General features: G+C 49.1%; 1 protein-coding gene across 1 annotated transcript in view; it reads left to right on the forward strand.

The window, feature by feature from the left end:
• Positions 1-745: 745 nt before the first annotated feature.
• The window catches only part of Oatp26F (Organic anion transporting polypeptide 26F), a 92,611-nt gene continuing 72,295 nt past the window's right edge, over positions 746-21,061 (forward strand). The window contains exon 1 of the mRNA XM_050183207.3: positions 746-1,861. The gene's annotated coding sequence lies outside the window, so the exon portion shown is untranslated. The remainder of the gene's footprint in view (positions 1,862-21,061) is intronic.

Consider the following 21,061-nt stretch of genomic DNA (forward strand, 5'->3'; position numbering starts at 1 on the left):
ATACGGAGGATGTGTTGAACGACGCGCTATGGAGGTGTCCATAATGTATATGACTGGCAAAGAGATAGACCACGTGGCAGTCGAAGGCGCATTGAAGGGTCGCATTTCTCTTGCATTTGCGGCTAAATTTCCACTGATATTTTCATTTGTTTGCGCAGTCCGTGCGAACTTGCCGTGCAAACTACTGCACTCGAACGGTCTGGTCCGCTATTGAAGATATCTCGAAACAAGGAAAAAAAAGAAAGAAAAGCCTTTTCGATGTCACGTGTTTAACTACAATGTCTGCGCGGCTTTAGATATTGCTACAACTTATGTCACAACTAAGCACGCGGCGTTCAAGGAACTTCATACGCGTAGGGCGAAGCAGCGTACCCGAGAGATAAGCGTCGTCTGGGCAAGAACAGACTTCCGCCTTCTGTTGATCCCAGCCCTTAATGCTAAAAAAACTCCGGCTGGCTGAATCATGCACCGCGCTTGCAGAGGGAAATTATGGGACAGCATCCAAGCAGCGACGTTTTTTTTATATGCCTCTTTAATTCTTTTTTAGCTTCCCTTTTCTTACTTCTCTGGCTCCCACCAGCGTTACATAGTCTAGATATACGCACTAACTGTCAATGTACCCTCCCTCGCTTTCTCTCTCGGTCATAACCCACGCGTCTTGAGAATAGTCTCGCGTCACGTGACAGGCGACGACGAGACGCACACACCTCCCGAGGACCGGCGGCGGGACGCTGCCCCAAGCGGGCGCTGCTATTCTAAACAAAACTCCCCACGACACACCCGTCCCGTCTTTCGGTCTCCGACGTGCGCTCGGCTTCTTTTTTAGGTGCGCGAACGGAGCGGCAAGGACCGACCTGCCCGCCGTAGCGCAAGGTTATCAAAAGCTAGAAGAGAAAAAGGGGGGGAAAAGAGGGAGCGACTCGGACCGTCCTCAAAATATCAAACGCAAAAAAAAAAAGAAAGACGAACAAAAACACCGCACGCGCGAGTGCGCTCGCACGCGGAGCGCCGTGGGTGGGAAAGGAGGCGCCGCCTCCTCGCCCAACCATTCCTGCCTTCGAGCGCTGGCTCAAGCCGATCGGGCTTTCGGGCGGTCGGTGGCGGCGGCTGCGTCGCCGTAGCGCTCTCCTGGCTCTCCTCTCCCGCCGCACACCACGACGACGCACGCGGCGGAGAGAGCCAACTTTCAGAATCGCTTTTTTCCTCGCGTGGGTTGGTCCACCGTTGCGGCCGCGGCGTTACGGCGAGCGGTAGTGGTGGTCGCTCGTGGGGCCTGTTGCGCCACGACGGCAACTCCTTCACCGGACCGACTCCGAAGGAACTGTTCCTTCCGAGAACTCTGCAGCTCCTACCTACATCAACCGGCGCCGGCGGCTGCAACAGGTGAAAACGGTGGTGACCGGCGAGGGAGCAATGTAATCCCGACCGCACCGCGAGTGTGCGAGAAGGCTGTGTGATTGTGCGCCGAGGAAGCTCGGCAAAGAAAGCAGCGTCGTGCGACGACAACTGCCGAGTTTGCCGTCTGGGAAGGAAAAACAATAACCGAAGCCGGCTGCCGCAGACGAGAGCTACAACTGCGCACGGAAAGTTTTCTTTTTTTCCTATTTTTCTCGCTCATTGTCGTACTCCATCGCGGTGATACTGCCCCAACGCGTGCTGTGCGGCTCGTTTTGTGCGTTCGTTTCTCGTGACTGACGTCCCGTTGCGAGCCACGTGTTCGCTCGAGACAACGGCGCTGTTGGGGCGGCGTGCCGGCCGGCGATGTTAGCGGTCGTGCGTCGACGTCTCGGCGCGTAGACTTCACCGGTGCGACGGCCTGACCTGGATTTGGGACACGTTGCAGCCCCCGGCGACCGATCATGTAAGTCGGGAGGGGGACGAACGTCGTTCTCTTCTTCAATATTTACTCTTGGCTAAGCTACTTTGGCCCCTGGGACACCGCGTCCAGTTTAGTCTGTAATTGCACAAGTTGGGTGTGATAGCATTCGCGGTCAGTCACTCGCTGCCCGTGGCGCTTTCGCTTTGCGTTCCTTCCTGGTTGCTCGGCAGTACTGAAGCTGTGTTGCCACAGCTACTCATCTATCAGTAGGTCTGCTGATTTATGTAACTTTTTCTTTGCCATTTTGGGGATTCAGGGATAAACTTCGGAACTACTGACGTTTGCCATCTACCAGAAAAAAGCTATGGATAAATCTTCTACTTCTTAGAAAAATTTGTACTGCTGTCTACGGCATCTACATCTTTTTAAAACATAACTGTAAAGTGCGATCAACTTTTGCTACAGATGAGCAGCGAGTGATATGTGCATTTTGGGGCTTGGTCCTAGTCGAAAACACACTGAACACATCAGACTTCAGGTGCAAGATGTCATCCGAGACCCTGCCGAAACTCGTTTAACGATGGAACAAAGTGTCTTTTTAGCAGTCATGGCCTTCGAGATTCCCTGAGTACAGTCTTTTTTTTTTTTTTTCGAATCGCCCACGGGCAAAGAATTTTGGAGGGCACAGTATTGTGTTACTGCTTCGCAGATGGCACATTGTAGAACTATCAATAACTGCTGAATCCCTGCTGGAAAAAAAAAAATTTCTTTCAAAATATTCCTTTCACCAGCCTGAAGAACATGCTTATTAATTTCTACTGATCTTTTAGGCAAAAATCGACTATTCTTTTATGACCTCAGCACTGTTAGGGGGGCTCGAACCTAACGATAAAGGATTGTTTGGTTTACTAGCGTTTAGATAGCACAGGCAAGGCCCCAAAGAAAAGGAAACGAATGAACAAGAATATCATACTCGCAACAGAGTAGTGACAGAGTGGCATTCGCAAGTCAAGAAATATGCACATTTTTGGAGCGCGTTCTTGCGTTTCCTTTATAGGAAAAAGTATCTCGGTTGTTTTGTGGCGGGACGAATAAAGGACGCCTACTTTGAGCTTTCCGACGTTGAAAGAACAAGACGTGAAAATGCAATAGACTGTATTTTAAAGGTGCATTACTAGTTTTCGTTGCAAGACGACACGGTGCGGAGCGAGGTGCGTAGCTTTCGGATACGAAGCCCCATAGACCGGGGTTGGTGCGTCGCGACCCTGGGCCCTTCTGTCGGTGCGTACGCGAACTGTTTTCCGGTTAAGCGGTTTTATACGTCTACTTGTTATTCTTTGGTACGCCAGTGATCGCCCGTGGCCGATTTCTTTTAATTTGCATGCGCCGCGAGCCTCGCATTGCTGGCGGGAACGCGCCGTCACGTGGCATTTTACGCTGGCACACCTGTGCGCTATGCACGTCGGCGACTGCTGCGACGTCCGCCGCAGGAAGCACGTATACATAGCTGCCCGCTGCGATCGGTGCGTGCAATACCGTTTGCAGTCGCGTTCCAGACGCACCTGGCATGAGTAGTTTCGTTGGCGTTCCACTCGGCAGAAGATATACTGTAGCAATACTACACACGGTACCAGCCCAGCTGTCACGAGGAGATTCAGGGCGACTGAAAAAGTTGAGAAAGCTGGGTAGGAATTCATGGTGCTGAACGGGCATATATGTAGGACGAGAAGGATGGCGCAGTATAGTCGGCGTTTGTGTTGCCCGTATCGTTCTACACTTGTGTCATTGTTTGCACGCTTGCCTTTCCGTGCCACGTATATATATACACGAGTTTGCTGCGTTATTTGGTTATGTTGCTGAGCGCCAGGTTGCAGGTTCGATCCCGAGTCGCCGCGGCCGAATTCCGATGGGATGCGGGACCCAAAAACACCCGTCTGCATTGCTAACCCGTAGGCCAATTTAATTTCAGTATGTCTAAATTAACTTACGTAGTTCCCTCGTATAGAAGCGAGATTGCTTTGTTTCACGCGCGCGATCGTGTGCGTGCGAGCGTGCTAGATATAAGTCGGAGGAAGTTCAGTGCAACAATTTCCTGCTCATCTTTTCCTTCCGTTCCCACGGTTCATGTAGCGCTGCATCACTTGGGTAATACCATCTCACGGAAACGTTTCAGGAAACATTTCTTTGTTTGTACGTGCTATCACGACCTATGTCTGACACCTTGCCCGTTAGCATACATCTCCTGACACCACCCCCTTCCCGTGTTCGCGCTCTGAAGCACGAATTCGTTCTGTGCACGCAAGACGCAAGTGCGCGCTCAAGCATTGACAACGAATGCCAAGCGCACGCCGCGGACAGGCGCCTTTGAGTGCGGGGTTGCCTTGAGCAGACTCTGTGCGCCTGAGCACGTCGGCATAGTTACGTGACCACCGTTTCGCACACGTGGGCTTTAATGAGGGAGAGGAGATGATGCGATGTTCCGAGAATACTCAAGGATACTCATTAGTGGTGCATAAACGACCCTTCTTTATACTGTCGTCAGCTTCGGTTTCTTGCACGCAGCTGTGATGTCGACATTACTGTCTGCAGCGGGGCTTAGTAGCCAACACAGGATCAGATAAAATCGTTACTCGTACAGTGACTCATTCGAATCTCTTGTTGCCGAAATAAACAGAATTAGAGTGTGCCATTGAACACTTGGCTTTCCCGAACTTTCTCGAGAACAAAGCGAGACTATACCAAGTATCTGCGGTACGCGTTGAACTTTGACGTGTATAGTCAGCGTGGTGCAGCGATCGTAAGGGTAACAACGCTGGTCCGTGGACCTTAAGCTACTGCGAGACGTTAGAGTTAAAGTTGAGAAGAGGAAGGATGCTGAGAACTTTTGACGAAAACTGTGCAAAGTATCTTAGTTATGCACTTATGAACAGCTTCGGCCGCTATTTCCGGAGGTTGCTTTTAACTTATAAGCGCTGCGTTACAATTTGTGACTGGAGTATCTGTGCAGCCCTTTACGGCCATTCTGAGACCAGCAATGCATTAATAGCGCACACCGCTTTGGTACTGCGTGCACGGCACGGAAATGACCATCAGATCCGAACATTTCTAATACGACGTCGGCTGCCAATAAAACTAAAATGGTCTGTAGGCTATTTGAGTTCCAGTGTGGGGGCTATGGATCTCAAGCACTCGACACATAAAGGAAGCAGGGTTCTCTTTCTTTTTTTTTTTTTTTTGCTCACGGCAGTGTCAAGCTTACGAAAAGAAGCAAACTCGCCTGTATACATGTGTATTATTCTGACGTTTCCAATGTAACCATAGGTGCATAGCTTTGGCCAATAAGATACACTCTATATAATTGCGCGTACGCAGGCCAGCATGACAGCCTTTCCGCACTTCTTTTAAACGTGCCATCAGCTATGAGAGTTTGTAGATTATGGGTGGTTGGCGAAGAAACTGAATTTCGTCCCAGCCAAAAGTGCATCGCTATAAAACGGCTGATTCTCTCGTGGAACTTATGGTTACAGCTCAGAGTTACTTCCTGCATACGTAGACCAGGAAACATATTCAGATTTCTCACTGCTATCCCTGTCCACGAACTTCCATACTCGACGGCACGCGATCGACAAATACACGCCAACATGGCACAAGGGATGAGATTTCATTTGAGCAGCATGCTCAAGACAATTGCGGAAACAAAGAAGACGACACACCGCTGCGCCCGCAAATGAAGTTGAGTTGAAAGTGGAGCATACCACGAGCAAGCACTAGGCCTACAGAACTATTCTAGTTATCATGACAAAAAACAAGCAGTAACATACCACGAACAAACACTAAGCCGAAAGAACCATTCTAGTTACTCGACAAAAAACGAGCAGTAACATACCACAAGCAAACACTCAGCCGCCAGAACCATTCTAGTTACTAGGACAAAAACAAGCGGTGGAGTGACATCTAGAATAATTCTCTCGCGTGTACACCTTGAGGGTATGTTATATGAACGCTTGCCAATAAACTTGTGATTGCAACAATGTGTCGCCTTCCTTGTTTGTGTTAGCCGTCTGAGCGCGCTGCTCAAATGAAATGTGATTGATTGATTGATTGATTGATTGATTGATTGATTGATTGATTGATTGATTGATTGATTGATTGATTGATTGATTGATTGATTGTAACATCCAGAAGCTAGGCTGGGACATGTGGATGGCTGCACATTATTTTTGACCATCCGAAGGTTTTTAATGTATAGGTAAAAGCGAGTCTACACACGTTCTTTTGCATCCTGCACTAACTGGAATGCAGCCGCCATTGCCAGGTATCGAACCTGCGCCCTTAGGTTCAGTGGCAGATAGCACATAGTAGAGCCACTCGGCGATTGCGGCGGCTAAAGATAAGCCGTCACCGGATAGCCCAAACGGATATGCAGGCTACGATGTAAGGCGACAAAAACGACTTGCGCAGCCAAAAGCCAATGGCTCCTTGACCTTTGCTGGTGCCCAGGAGGTCTGCGTACGCAAACGAAACGCGAGCCTCGTAGGTCCCTTAATCTAAAACAACAGAGGAATGGAAAAAGTTACTCTATGCTGAAGTTCCCTAATATCGTTATAAAACGCACTGAACTTTCGGACACGCTCTCGCTGCGGTCAATTCACTGCTCGCGAGAGCTCCGGAAAGATTGTCCGCGCAACCAGATGTTGCAGGCACAAATGGCAACACCTTGGTGATAAGCGATGGCTCTCAACAAGGCATCTGCGTTCCAGCGCAAACAGCGTGATATGGGCGAGCGAGGGTGCTGGCTGTCGCCCAGATTCTCGGGCAGAGAGCATCGACATGGCATAGTTTTCGAGCTGACGCTGTCCAAGTTCGCAACGTACGGTATGTAGCCAACGTTGCTGAGGACACTTTTGGAAGGATCCTTGTAGAGGTAGAATATAGAGAGCAATCAGTGCAGACAATGTTGTCCTTCAGCTATATAGGCTAGCGCGTAAAGGCGGCTGCATGCTCATCGGCGGCGCATTTCAAGGCTGGCCAAGGTATAGAACAGTGTGCTTCCTTCCTCATCGTTGCAGGCGATGGCCTGTGCTCCCTGCCGCCGGCTGTTCAATTATACTGTAATATGCATACTGCCACCTTCCGTCACCGTGTCGCGTTTCTGACACCGTATAAATTGCACAGCATGCATTGGTCTCTTTCCTGAATCTTTATTTTTCATGAAGGACGTCCTCGCTTGCGCTGTGGGGCTCTCAACTTCTCGCTGCGTACGCAAGAGGCTGCGCCTACTAATTATGAAATCGCGAACTTTGTGAGAACATCGCCATAATTGGCGACGTGTCGCAGCCTCTGAGAATGCCTGGAGCCGGTGTTTCTACTACGAGAACGTGGAGGCAGAAAGTAAGTTAATAAAGAAAGAAACAAACAAGAAGGTCGGAAAAAGAATGTCGAAGAGAATGGCTTCGGAGCATGCGAGCTCCAGCCCGAAACGTACGAACTTGTCTCTTTCAAGCGCGTGCTGATAGTTCGTTCCCGTTGTTGCCCGAGCGCTCTTTGCCGAGTCGTCGAAATGCCGGGGAATTGCCGGCGACGTAAACGTCAAAGGCTGTTTCAAGCGCTTTCTCGATAAGCGGTCTCCAACTTCACAGCGCTCGCTGCGAGCAAGCGTAAAAGCCACGACAGCGGTCTTGATTTCTTGAAAGTGCGCAAAATGTGCTTGCGACGTAAAGGGAACATAAACTGTCAGGGGAAGAGATCTTTTATCAGGTCGTATCTTTTACGCTTTTCGCAACCATGAACGGAATGCTGCTGTTGGCGGACTCGCTCTTTCGATGGGGAGGTGATGGCCGCGTACTGTATATGCAACTAGCAGCGAAAAAGAAAGAAAAGAGAACATGACGCTTCGAAAGCAGACACAAGCGATGAAGGGATATTAGTTGGAGAGAGAGAGAGAGAGAGCGCGCGCTGTGGAAGGAAAGGCTTTTAATTGATGAAATTTGGATAAGTTAGCCAGATTATTGTCTGATATATGTACACCGGTTGCAGGAAGCGCACGTGTGCAAGCACCTCCCATCCCCTCCCCCGCGCACTCTCAGACGCACACGCACGCAAACTGGCATCAACACGAACGTGCGCTTGAAGCGTTTCACACAGCTCTTTGAGGTCAGCTAACGGCTTATGCAAAATAAAGGTGCCGTTGGTTTTTCCAAGCAAAGAGGTGTGCGTTGTACGGCTAAGTTTAAGTAAGCCAAACACCGCGAACGCACTGCTGCATGATTCTGCCGTTGCGATCTGAATTTGACTATTGCATTCTTATTTCTCTCGGACCACTTGTGTATATAAGAGCGAACCGGACGATGACGCCTCCGTGATGTTTGTCGTAGAGTCAACGCACAGTTTCGACATCGATCGCCGTACATCTATTACGGCCATTGTGCGAAAGCTCGCGCACACGCGCTTGTGTCTGTCTATGTGCAGGGGGGGTGGGGGGGAAGTCAGAGGTACCACTTGAAAACGCAAAGCAACATCGCAATGAAATGCAGACTTGTGCGAATCTGCCTTGTCGAAGTCAATGGAGCAAGTTTATTCCGATTCTTCCCGCTTTTCCTCACGTGCCGCAGCACAGCGCGTCCCGTTCTCGTCACAATCGCGAAGTCAGCGAGATGTATAATATAAAAAAAGAAAGAATGAAAAAGGAAAAGATTCCCTCAAAACTGGGCGGCTTTTCTTTCCGTGCATCGCACCGAATTTCCAAGAGATATCGACGCGGCATTTATGCGTATACAAAATACGAAAGCGCAGAAACTTTAGAGGCAATGGCCTTTCCAGCGCGCCACTGAGCCGACAGACTGCGTGCTTGAGAAAGTGCAGTGGCCTTGGAAAAAAAAAAAAAACTTAAGCGCGGTGTCGCTCTATACAGAGTTCACCAGCATCCGAGTGTGCGCGATGTGTATACGGCCGCGGAACTATATAAGGGGGCGACGAAAAGGGGACGTACGTCACCGCGTGCGCGAATGAGCAAGAACGGAAAAAGGAAGTGAGATGTTTCCGCTCTCTAGTAACATCGAGGCGGCATGACATCACGATAAGATAGCAATGACGCAGAATCTGTCGTGATCGGCTTGTAGTGTCAAGGTCGTTGCTGTCGCTGATTTGGAGCATTTTACTCCAATGCGCCATCTAGAATGCTAAAATGAAAGAAGCGTCGGTGCATGATGCCGTTATTTCTGAGCGCCATGCAGAATCCGAGTTGTGGTCAGAATTGCGGAGCCATTCACTGTTGCCTTTTTGATAGCTTGTAGCACCTCTTTGACGCGGACCTTACTTTATCTCTTTTTTTTTAATAGCGAAGTTGTTAGTCTCTCGGCGTTGTTCGTGTCCGTCTGTGAAAAAAAATTATCATCAGCAATTGCTCATACCCCCCTAAGCAAGCAAAACTGCAGTGGCTCACTCCTCTCGTAATACAGAGGCTATACGCACCCAGGGAAGCGAACGATGCCTATATTCATTGGAATCACGCATACAACGTAAAGAAAAGCGTACGTTTTAAGAAATATCGACAGCATGTTATACAACTCTAACACGTGAAGGCGAAAGCCTGTTGCACACGTGTTAATGCATTAAAATGTGCGATCGGAGGGGTCAAACTTCTTGCAAGACATAACGAGCTGCTGTGTGAAGTAACAGTATTGTGCTGTAGGTCGATCTCCTCAACGACACATGCGAGTACCTAATGCACTATCTAAAGATACTTTCGTGCTTCTTTTTCTTGCGTTCTCTTTCATTCCGTCTTTTTTTCTTCCTTTCATTCATTCTTTCTTCCTTTCGTTTCTTCTTACCTTCTTTCTTTTTTTCGTTTCTTTCGTGAATGAATGAATGAATTAAGAACTTTTCATGGAAAAGGGGCTGTCTGAACCCGGGGTACGTTGGGGTATTCGCTCTGCAGCCAGAGCTCCATGCTTCTCTACTATGTTCCATATTCAGTCACTGCATGTTGGCTTGCTTACGGGGGTGTGAGCCATTCCAGATTTTTTTTTTTTTCGACTATGAGCCATTGCTGATTATGATATTTTTAATACCACTCATCTACTCTTTTTGTATCACTGGACGACGCTGCTTATTTCGGGTGTGAGCCATTGCAACGAGCCACTTAAGGTTTTCGCCTTGATAATGAACAAGCCCAAAACAAGCATCTGTCATCAGCAATGGCTCATGTCGCCGTAAACAATGGTTCATACCCCCGAAAGCAAGCAAAAAAATGTAATGGCTCGAATTCTCGTAAGGTAAAGACTACAAGCGCTCGGCAAAATGAAGCCAACAGTGCTTGCTTCATTGGAATCACCTATACAACACATAGAACAGCATACGTTTCAATAAAGAACAAGCTCAAAGCAAGCATCCGAACCATCAATAAAGTATTACATCACTCCCTCAGCAGTGGTGGTTTTGCAACAGCTTCGCGGGACATCTATTTTCACTGAGCCGGGATGGCGAGTCAATTTTTTAATGCGGAAAGGAGTAATGTGGCAACCTTAGTTTGAATATACGTCCGCATCATAGATTAGAAGACATTCAAGTTCCAGAGGGCAAAATTGCTATCATGTCTCTTCTGAAGGACAAGATGCCAAAATTCGAAATTTGAAAACAAGAAAGGAAGGTTTCTAGAGACTTGAATGTAGCCACGTTTTGTATAACTATCGCAATATATATACACATAAAAAGACGAATAGTGTCAAGAATTCAATGACAGTGTGCCTTATTGCACCACTCCCGTTGAAATTAAGTGCTAATGCAGGCATAACCTATGAGCTTCTTTGTGTGTATGTGTTGTAGCGCTGCGACAAACGCTAGCGAGCGTTCGTACGTGCACGCGTTGAGGAAACCTTTGAGTCTCTCTCGAAAGCCGGTGCCGTGTGAAGCCGCCCCCCCCCCCCCCCCCCCCCCATCCAATGATCGTAGTGCTCCTATATGGGCTATGCAATCTTGTCAGGTTACAACATCTTGTCAGGTATAAAAGTCATAAGTCCCGTTTCTCTCGAGTCAGCTTGCGGGAAATAGATGCAGACTTTTCTCGCAAACTAGTCAAGCCGGCCGTCGCTGAAAGCGAAGATCCACGTGTTGTCTTGCGCATTTGGGGGGAAACCCAGTTACAAAGGCTTCCGTTCCACTTTTGACAGAGAAACTTGGAGAGAGACTGCAAAAGGAGCGGTACCGTCAACAAAGCAGTTCTCAGTGAGAATACTGCTCGCGAAATGTCGCTTTGTTTCTCGCATTAAGGCCACCAGGACGAAGTCGTCCGCCATCGTGTTCTCCAATAGTATGCACGCAAATCGAGCGCTCCGCCGACGCGTCTCGCGAAATTCTACCGCGGCACGTAGTCGTACTGACGGCCGCAAGACCTTGGCATGTTCTCGGGCGAACCGAGCACGCGTGCTCGGGCGAACGTAAACGTGCCGTAGTATTATCTTTCGCCGTCGCGTTCGCCGCGCTCTTCTCTTTCCAGCTTGGTGTGCCCCCGTCGCTTATTGTCCCAGTAGCCTATTGTTCGCCTCCGTAACCATGATGGACCTGCTGTATTGATAAGCCTGATAGCTGACCGCATAGTGACGCGGAACTGTGAGGCCGTCGGGACAACGGATTTGTAGTTTGCCTAATCGTGCCAACTTTATTATGAGCCTATACATGCTTTTTTTCTACATAACTCGTTGAACAATGCATCTGGATGTTATTCGCTATCGCGCGAACGATTATCTGTGCTCTCAAGTCTCTTGGGGCAGCGCTAACTATGCCTAACTTAACGTAGATCGTTAGTATTCTCCTATCCAGTTGATTTGGACGCAGAAAATAAAGAAAAACGTACATGTGTACGCCCCGGAGCGGTCACGTTTATGCGTTAGTTGTACCTCGCGCACCCTGTCATGCTACGTGCCGACGTCACCTTTGACCTCTTCGATTCACAGCAGAACATAATGTGTTTTCGGGATGCGTGACCGCTCGCAAGAACGTACAGAGCTGATAATTCACACGTTTTCCAGTATATAGTAATAGCGCTGAGAAACTGGTTTTCTATTGGTGTACCGCACCATAAGTGTCTCAGCGCGCAGTAACCTGCACGTTCCAGCGTTCGTTGAAATGTCATGATCATAACTTAATCCAGTCCCATTGTACTCGAGTAGCTAGAAGAGAGCTTTAGGAATTAGCGTACCGCGGCACCGTTGCGTACACAAAAACTGAAACTTAATTATAGACTCTGCATTTTTTGTACGCCCGACCGATTGCGCGTCCCCTAACTTTTGGTTCTTTGTCTAAAGCTCCCTAGTTTTAGTGTCTAAGCGTTGCACGCAATAGCCGACGTGCGCGGTAGGTGTCTTGAGACGTGATATGGATGTTTCTAAAAACTAGGCGCTGTTTGCTGCTTTCGAAGTCGGAGCAGGAGGAGAGATAGCACTAAAATGGGGGAAATGCATGGTATTTAACCGGAAGAGTGGCATCTGGTTTGCACCCTACTTTGGGGTAGGGGTAACGTGTATATTGAGCTGTAGGGGTAAGAACGGAGAAGAAAGAGGAGCAAAATACAAGGGCGCCTGCGGGTCGCACGCGCCACGCGGTCGCCAGCCCGGAGTCATTCTGCAACTCGATGCAGCTCTGAAAACTCCGCCCCATTGCGGGCCAAGGTGCGCAGGATTACCTTACACGCAACTGAAATGCTTAAGACGTTGGAAAGCGGCGATGAGCTTGAACCTATGGAGTTTTCGACATACATTACTAGAGGAAACTCAGGCGCCAGTGTTTACGAAAACTGCCAGCATGGGAATTATGGTCAGTGCACGGATTTCGCCTAAGAGTTTGTCCTTCTCGCTTAAATTGCTTCGTGATTTAGCGAAGTGATTATATTCAACAAGTTATTGTGTTACAAACGCAACCATTCGAAAGAAACTTGCATGTGCGCAGAGTCTTTTCTGCGTTTTAAAAAGTGGAATTGGTTGAATATTTGAGTGGGTCCATGCAGATGAAACGTACTAAACATATCCTCAAGCACGAAGATCAGACAAATCTGTGCTCCAACCATCGTTCCGATCCTAGCTGAGCGATTAAAGTGCCAGGGAATTATCTCTAGTAATATTCGAAGGAAACTTCATGCTTGGAGCACTCGGCGGCGAAACGAGGGCCGAAATGTAGCCACTGCTTAAGGATTATCTTGGGTCCACACATGCAGCAAGAAGGCAGAGCGTGTACAACTGTCTGTTACGTAAAAGTGACGCTTTCATTGCTGGTGTAGCAAGATAGCAAGGTACGAGACGTTGCTGACGAAAGCCCGTTGTTACGCTGCCGCGGCGATATAAGGTATACTAAGGCGGTGTTCAGTCTTGCATATACTCGGGACTCGGTCTTCGTTTTGAGAACTTGCATGCGCTCATCGTGGCTTCTTTTATATTCGTGGAAAGTCCCTAGCTGTATAGTACAACTCAAATTCTGGGCCGTGCATTCTTTTATCATGGATGGTTGCAGGGTGCCATCCCCTATCGCGCACGGTGATTCTGCATTACAGCGCTCAGTTTCTTGACATCCGGATTACGAAGTTCGACTGAGAAATATGCCGACTAGAGAGGGAGTCAAGGGAGATAAGAGATAAGAGGGAGATAAGACTAGAGAGGGAGCCAACATACATGTGCTCCCTCTCTAGTCTTATCGCTGGTAGACGATTACAACCGCTATTCTCACTCAGGTTTTGCGTAGCAGCCGCGGGCTTCCTAAGGTGCCGAGCCTAAAACACCCGGCGTCTCGCTCGACGTTGGCCAATGTGTGCCAGCGATTGTATAGGTCAAGAGGCCTGTCAGTGTTCCTCTCGTTTCGGACGAACGCTTTCGGAGGCGCTGGGTTATTCCTTATCTGTCGCACGTTGTCCGTCACTTGTTACTTTATGTGCTCAGTTTCAGCACGTGAACTGCGGATAGGCACATGGCGGGCAAGCTTCGCCAGCGCGGCATTTCGCCTACGTTAGGATCAGCATCGGCTGGTCGTCGACGGAGGATGGTGGGAATGTAACAGAATCGAAAGAAAGGAATCGCCATATTTTGCCGGCCAAGGCTAAGCAAAGGGAGCGTGCTATCAGTGAATTGTCCACTATATAGTAGGGTAGTGGGAAATATAGGCGGATGTCGTCTCCATAAGTGGGCCACATTTGTCAGACCAATTAGGTATATAGCGTGTATGCAAAGTCGTAGTTGCGTTATAATAAACCGGATGACAGCCGTTTCTTCTTTTTTTTTTTTCACAAGGTAGACGACGTTGCATGAAAGCAAGGCACGGAACGTGAAAACGCATAGCTCTTGGAGACGCGAAACGTGTCGTCATTCATTTAGGGCCTCGAGGATGCCATGAGGTGAACGAACCGGATCTTTAGGTGCCGCTTTCTTCGCCTGAATGGATGATCCTCTCAGAGCCCGTGCCTTCTCGGGGCACGAAAAAAATAAATGGAAGAGAGCGCAATTTTGGCGATGGCAAGAGAACATATAGGGCTGCTGGTGAGTTAAGGTGCTTGCTTGTTTTGCGCATGAGGTATCCGCGTGTTCTGAGCTATAGCCCCACTTTTATATGTATATGAGCCCCAGATCACTTATTTCTCGCTTAATTTGGACCTGTGAATTAGTCAGGACAGCTGTTGGCTCGAAGTGTATATTCATTCTTTTTTTTTTTTCCTTCCTTGCCGCTCGAGACACATCCCCACTAGCTATGCTAGTGCAGTTTAATAAAAAAAAAATTGGGGGAGGCGGACTCCGCTAAGTTGCAATTGCTGCTGCAACTTGGTTGTAAACTGTGTGTTAAATAATGTTAGAGTAAGGCGAATTTATAGCTGGTTGTGGCACAATTGTAGTGGGATGGACTGGTGGATGGACGGAAAAACTTTATTGTGGTCCATTAGGTCGCGCTGGTTTCCTAGCCCTAAGCGGGCCGCTTCCACGTTGGGAACGAAAGGCCAAGCCTTTCGGCCGCTAGCTACGCCCTTTGTACAAGCATACCATATACGAGGTATCTATCGTTCGACCGTCTCGGGGAAGAAGAGGAAGCGTTAGCGTTCATGCGACATGTATGCATACGTACTTGTGTACAGCAACATATTTTGTTGACACTAATGCAAAGGCTCTACAAAGGCGTGGGCGTGTTTGTGCGTCGTCTTTGTGCGTCACAATTACGGTTCGCAATTACAGCAGCACGTACGCTTCGTCTCCGTGTACTGTCAATGTCATCGGGAAACTTACGGGGCTCGGTTGTGCGTCAAGCATGAGACACGTGGACGTCTTTCCAATTCGCCGTTAGGCGTCTACGGCCATGTGCCCGTGTCGTTATTGCTGAGCGTGAGCAACTTACTTCCAGCGGAAAAAACGATAGCTTTACACGTGGAACAGTCTCGTTAATCACATGACGGCATTCTTCCGAGTTTCGCGGTTGCGAAAGGGTGTTGGAACGCGTGGAATCGTAGTGTTTCGTTAGTTTGCAGTGCCTGTTATACATCTCCGCGCAGCAGCTCACATTACGAGCTCGCCTAGGGCATTGCCCTCCTCTCACGATGGCATCTTTAGTGTCTATAGATGTATTGTCAAAAAAAGTCTGTCCTTATGTCCGCAGAGTTTTTGCGAGCAACCCTTCTGAAATTTTTGAAATTTATGAGCAACCGTTGCACCAACGGAGCGTTAATCTTGTTAGCGACCTTTGTCTGTGGGGAATCGTCGGTGCAGTTCTTTCAGCGTGTTACTAAATAATGCCGATGACATCCGTAGGGGATTCCACGAAAATGAAGGAACACTTTAAGCGCCTGTGTCAGCTCTTGCGTCCACCATGATTCGCCCTAACGTATACAATGCATGGCGACGCCCAGCTATTGCTGCTCTCGCGTTTGAGCACGCCGGTGCGCAAGCATGTCAGAAGCTTGACATGTGTGCTTTAAAAAATATACATATAATTCTGGGATTTTACATGCCAAATGTTACCGTCATGATTCTGCATGGTGTTATCCTAAAGTCTGCTTCATACGCTCGATATATATGCGTCGTGGGGCTACAGTTAGCACGCGAAGCTTCAGCGCTGTTTGCGTTGCTTTCATGGCCAAAAGGCGAGTTCTACAAGAAGTCATGTATGTAGCAGTCTACTCGAACTCTACAGGCAATCTATAGACTAAAGCCCCCTTTATAAGGTGTCACTCATGACCGGGCCCTCACTGAGGCGCATACCAACATCAGCGGCGTCGGCAGTCTGGAGAGACAAAGCTTCATCTGCGCGCTGCCAGTGTGCGAGACAATCGTTGGAGCTGCACGCTCGAGCAGCCAGAAACAAACGTGGCTTTCAAGTGTGCGTGTCTGTACGACCCGCGCTCGGGTCGCACGGGGCGATCCACGCCGTGCGGGGTGCCGGCGCGAAGGGGTGTGGCTGGCGATGGACCTCACGTCGACAGCGGTATTGATTATTCTTCTTTCTGCTGAGGACCTGTTCTGGCGTGGCTCGTGTTGCGATCCGTGTGCCACGTGTGGACAATCGTGCCCCGCTGGGTTTGTAACGTAACCGCGGTTTTCCCGTCGAGTGATGGCCCACGCGCCGCCGCTATAGCTGCTTCGATTGCGTGACGTAATCGCGGCGCGCCGTTTGTAGTATAATGTTCTTGCCGCCGCGCCCGCCCGTTCTACGGACGTGCGCTGCGTGGAATGCCGTGCTTCGGGTTAATAATGAGTGGTGACCACCATGACGCATCGTACATTAGTCCTGCACGGTCAATCTGTAGCCTTTCTTTCTACGGACGTATATGAACCACGACTTTCATCGCTATTTTCCTTTCGCCGTATTGGTATATAGTGCAAAACGCAGTACGGCATGCTTGCCTGATATGGTCTTTTCTTGATCACTTGGTACACACGTGTCCTTGGGTTCCGTTGTTCGCTTCTTATGGTTGGACTGACTCATGTCGCTGTATTTTTCCGAGAAGAGCTTGGAAAGCTCTTCTCGAAAGAGCTTGGATGAGCATTTTTCCGGAAGCGCGGAAGATAGGTAATCTCCATTAACCAAACAAGCGCCTAGTGGCCCATTGTCGAGGCGGTAGCGCGGACATGACGAAAGCGCTTTGTGTTGTCTGCTGAGTACTCCTGATAATTGAACGTGGCATCGTTGTCGCGTGCATTGATAGGACGAGCAGCGAGCGCTTGAAACGTCAAGAAACATACATGTTTTTTAAGGAAATACCCACGAACGCAGTGATTTGCTGTGATGCAAATGTGCGTGCGGAGGGATAGCATTGCCTTGGTATGGCTGGAGTGTCTTCCAGTGTACTTCTGTTTTCACCCGCCAGGACAGCTTGGCGGTTACGGCGTTGCTCTGCTGGGTTCGAGGTCGCGGGCTCGATCCCGGCCGCGGCGGTCGCGTTACAATGGGGGCGGAATGTGAGGAACGCTTGTTGACCGTGCACCGGGTGAACATTAGAGAACCCCAGGTAGCCAAAGTTAATCCGAAGTTTTTCGCTACGGCGTGTGCCTCATAAGATCGTGACTTGGGCACGTAAAACACCATTTCTTTCTCATTTTTTTTTTAGTTTCACTTTTTTATTTGCCCACTTCGATATCTTCAGGAGACAAATTTGTCGCAGCCCAAGATAATATACTGGTCTAGCCTTGCTATAGCTTTTCACGTAAGCTATTTAGCGACACGACTGAGAAGTTGAGGGAGATGGAAAACAAGTACTTCTTCCCATCATTCTCCGTTGCGCCCCTCAAGGGGTGTACATGAAGAACTCGCACTTACTGTACTATCGCACGCCAAAATGTTTATCACGCTTAAGCTCTTGTCCGCAATGTCCGCCTATAGTTTCGCGAGTCTATAGCGTCCGCGCAGTTCATTAGTGCGCATGCCTGCGTAGTATTTAGGACGACTCAGTGGAACCAGCTGGGGATCGGGTAGCACGGCAGCGGCGATCAATCAGAAAGCAGCGAGCGACCTCAGCAACAGCGGTGCTAAGGCGCAATAAATCACACCCTGTTCGGCTCTCCCTTGTTGTACTGGGCAGAACGCGAGCTCCATCCGAGTAGCTTCCGTAACGGCAGACCCGCGCAATTTGATCCACCGCGTAGAGGAGCCCTCCTCCCTCGACGCCTCCCTTTGGAGGCCGCGGACGTTCGAGGACGAACTGTCCTTCGCGCATTCGCCTCTTCGTTTGCATGACGTGCTCGCTACGTGTCGCGTGAGGATCTTCGCCGACAGTGTGTACCGTATAGACCCGTACAATAGCCGCGCGTGCATTCTCTAAGGACTGGAGCCATTGGGGAAGGTCACGGGTAAAAAAGCCCCGTATGTATATAACTTATATAGAAATAAATTATGCCGTCAGCTGACGAACTCCGTTCGGGACCAAGGCGATGCGTTTCCTCAGCGTGGAGCGCGCAAGTGGTCATTAGAATGCTTTCTAAGTTTCCTCGACTATGCGTGCGTGCATGTGTGCGTGCGTGCGGCGGCCTTCTTTCCTTTTTACTCTTTCATTCATCGTTATTCGCATTCTATTTTTATTTATTTCTGATGCCTTAAGGGCTCCGTCAATGACCTTATATTAGGGGTGGTTGCAGTCACAACGATACCTGCGGTGGTGGCGTAGTACATGGCTTTGGCGTTGACCTGCTAAGCCCGAGGGCGCTGCAGATCGAATCCCTGCCGCGGCGGCCGCATTTCCACGGGGGCGAAATGCGAAAACGCCCGTGTTTCGTGAATTGCGTGCACGTTAAAGAAGCCCAGGTGGTCAAAAACAACCCGGAGGCCCTCATAATCATATCGTTGTTTTGGCACGTCGGACCTCAAAATTTAACAAGTCGCAACGAATACAATAACATAATAGTGAGCACAGTCGTACATACGGGTACTTGTATAAGTTATCGCCGACACACACGATTTACTTCGTCGGCGGATTTGATGTCAGCAGAGTCGGTGAGTGTAGCACTATGGCTATGTAGGCAATTCCCGTCACGCGCAGTATGTATAAAAAACGTGCGTTTGTGCGCCCTACTTATATCTGTACTTGCACGACAAGCCTGTAACTGCGGGCTTATGTCACCGCTTTCAATTAAATATCTTTTTTTTTGTGCACGCGTTTCTCAGCGCGAAGTCACACTTCCGCACGGACTCGTACACCTTTGAGCAGGTAATTCTGCAAAGTATGGAACGCACCGACGTTCCACAAAGGCTCAGGCCCAGGTACACACCTTCATGCTGGGTTTGTCGCTTGCTTCACAGAAGGCTCATCTGACCGGTACTTATACGCCGGCACAAGCTCAAAATGCATATGTTTATAGCTGCGTGTGTTAAGAATATGAACGGAGAAAGATGGGGATATTTTACGCGCGTGAGACATGTACACTAATACACACGGTACGCCGCGATATGAACCGAGAGGGAGACCCAAGAGTAGCGTGTGGTGCGACGCGTCCGCCACGCCACGCCTGACCTAGTCACGTGACAAAGGCGGCTCATCGCACAAAGGCGTCGTGTGCGCACCGAGTGATCCGAGCCGCCGCTTAGCTAGCGATACGGATGGCAGAGATAAGGAAGCACGTGCAGGAATGTGCTTGGAAGCTGGAGGTGTCAAGCATGTAACTCATTGGCTGAGCTGGTCTTTTTTTTTTTTTCTTTCTCTCGCTAGGATACTAGAGAGAACGCTGTTGGGAAAGAATTATCTGAAGGGCCATGTGAGTGGACTGGCGTTTTGCGGAGGTCCAAGACAGCGACAAAGGCGTAGCGACATTTATCACACTACCTTTTCTGTGCGTTCTACTTGTAGAAATCCTTGAACGCATGTATGGCGAACCACATGTTCTATTGCTAGTGGTCGCCTGCCGCTTCTACTCACTTCAAAGGAACTAGAGAAGCAAAACTGCGTCTATGTAGCACTATTTGTGCGCTGAGTGACATTGATAGCCATGAGATGAATTAGACCGCACGGTGCATTTATTCAATCTGATTTATGCAGAGGTGGGTGTAGGCTTGTTTTGCCAATAACGTAGTTACGGTATCGATGCAAAGAAGTGACGATTCAGGAGCCTGATGCTTATTGTGACCCGCAAGACCAGTCCCAGTACCGAAAGGCGCAGCTCAAGGCATCGTGTAGAAGCGAATTTACTAAACTGCAGCACCGTAAGTTTACTTTTACGCTTTGCGACTTCCTCATTGATAATGTCGGCGCACCTTCAACGAGCAAAACAATTCGATAATTGATATAAAAGGGAAAATTGACCAGTCTACATTTAAGATACACTACTTGCCGTCTGCCAATAATTAAATAACGGACAATTGTGTTCTTGTTCCAGTCCACGAAAGGGACGTTTGTCATCGACCTGATCGCATCGTTCTGCCACACTCTAACTCCATTTCCGCAGGCGTCACTTGGTCAGCGCACTGTTTCAATCCAGATAAACGTAGCCTCTGTGTGTTCAAGATGTCCACCACCAGGTCAGGCATTCCTCACATAAGTTGTATTCAGAAGTCCTCGGTATTTCTCCCCTTCACGTATGCGTATAGCTGTACACGCGATCATCTAGCCCCCAAAGTAAAGCAACACAGTGTAACGGAGGCAGTGATAAGCCCTCAGCTGTGAAGCGGCCATATTTCTTCTCTCGTTTATTCCCTCAGCAAACACGCTGTCATCGCGCAGTCTACTGCGCTCGGCACTTGCGCTTATTCATCTAGTTTCTGCTCACATCCGGATTTGGCCATTACAAAGCCAAGTGAACGTAAGAGTCAAGGCATGGTATACTCCCCCGCTACATGTTATACAATCACGGCTTTTCTTTTTTTCTTGTTCCTATTGAAGCTGTGCCTCTTCGCTTCTGCGCAACATTGCGCAACACGTCGCGACGCTCACTTTTTTTTTTCTTTGTCGTCTGCACAAAGAGAAACCGGTTTCGGTTATGCTTTCGCTGGCATCGCTGGATGGCCAGGTAGGTCATTAGTGGAGCCCGAGGGGGCACCGCTATGTTTCCTGTTGCAGCGCGCCTCTTCACGCGCGATGCCTGCCTGCTGAATGCGTGCACGAAGTGTGGCTTAATCTCCGCACTTGTACGAAGCCAAGCATAGAGCCAGCGAGAAGTGTGCGCGCACAGCTTTTGCCCCAGAATGGCTGGCCTTCTTTTTGTTCGGAGAAGTGGACGTTTTTTTTCTTTTTTGGCCTTCAATTGGTTTCCTCTGCTGTGTTCGCGAGCTTGCCACCCTCTCTGCTTTCCTTTTTCATTC

Source organism: Dermacentor andersoni, chromosome 4, assembly GCF_023375885.2.
Source record: "Dermacentor andersoni chromosome 4, qqDerAnde1_hic_scaffold, whole genome shotgun sequence".
In the NCBI taxonomy this organism is placed as follows: Eukaryota; Metazoa; Arthropoda; class Arachnida; order Ixodida; family Ixodidae; genus Dermacentor; species Dermacentor andersoni.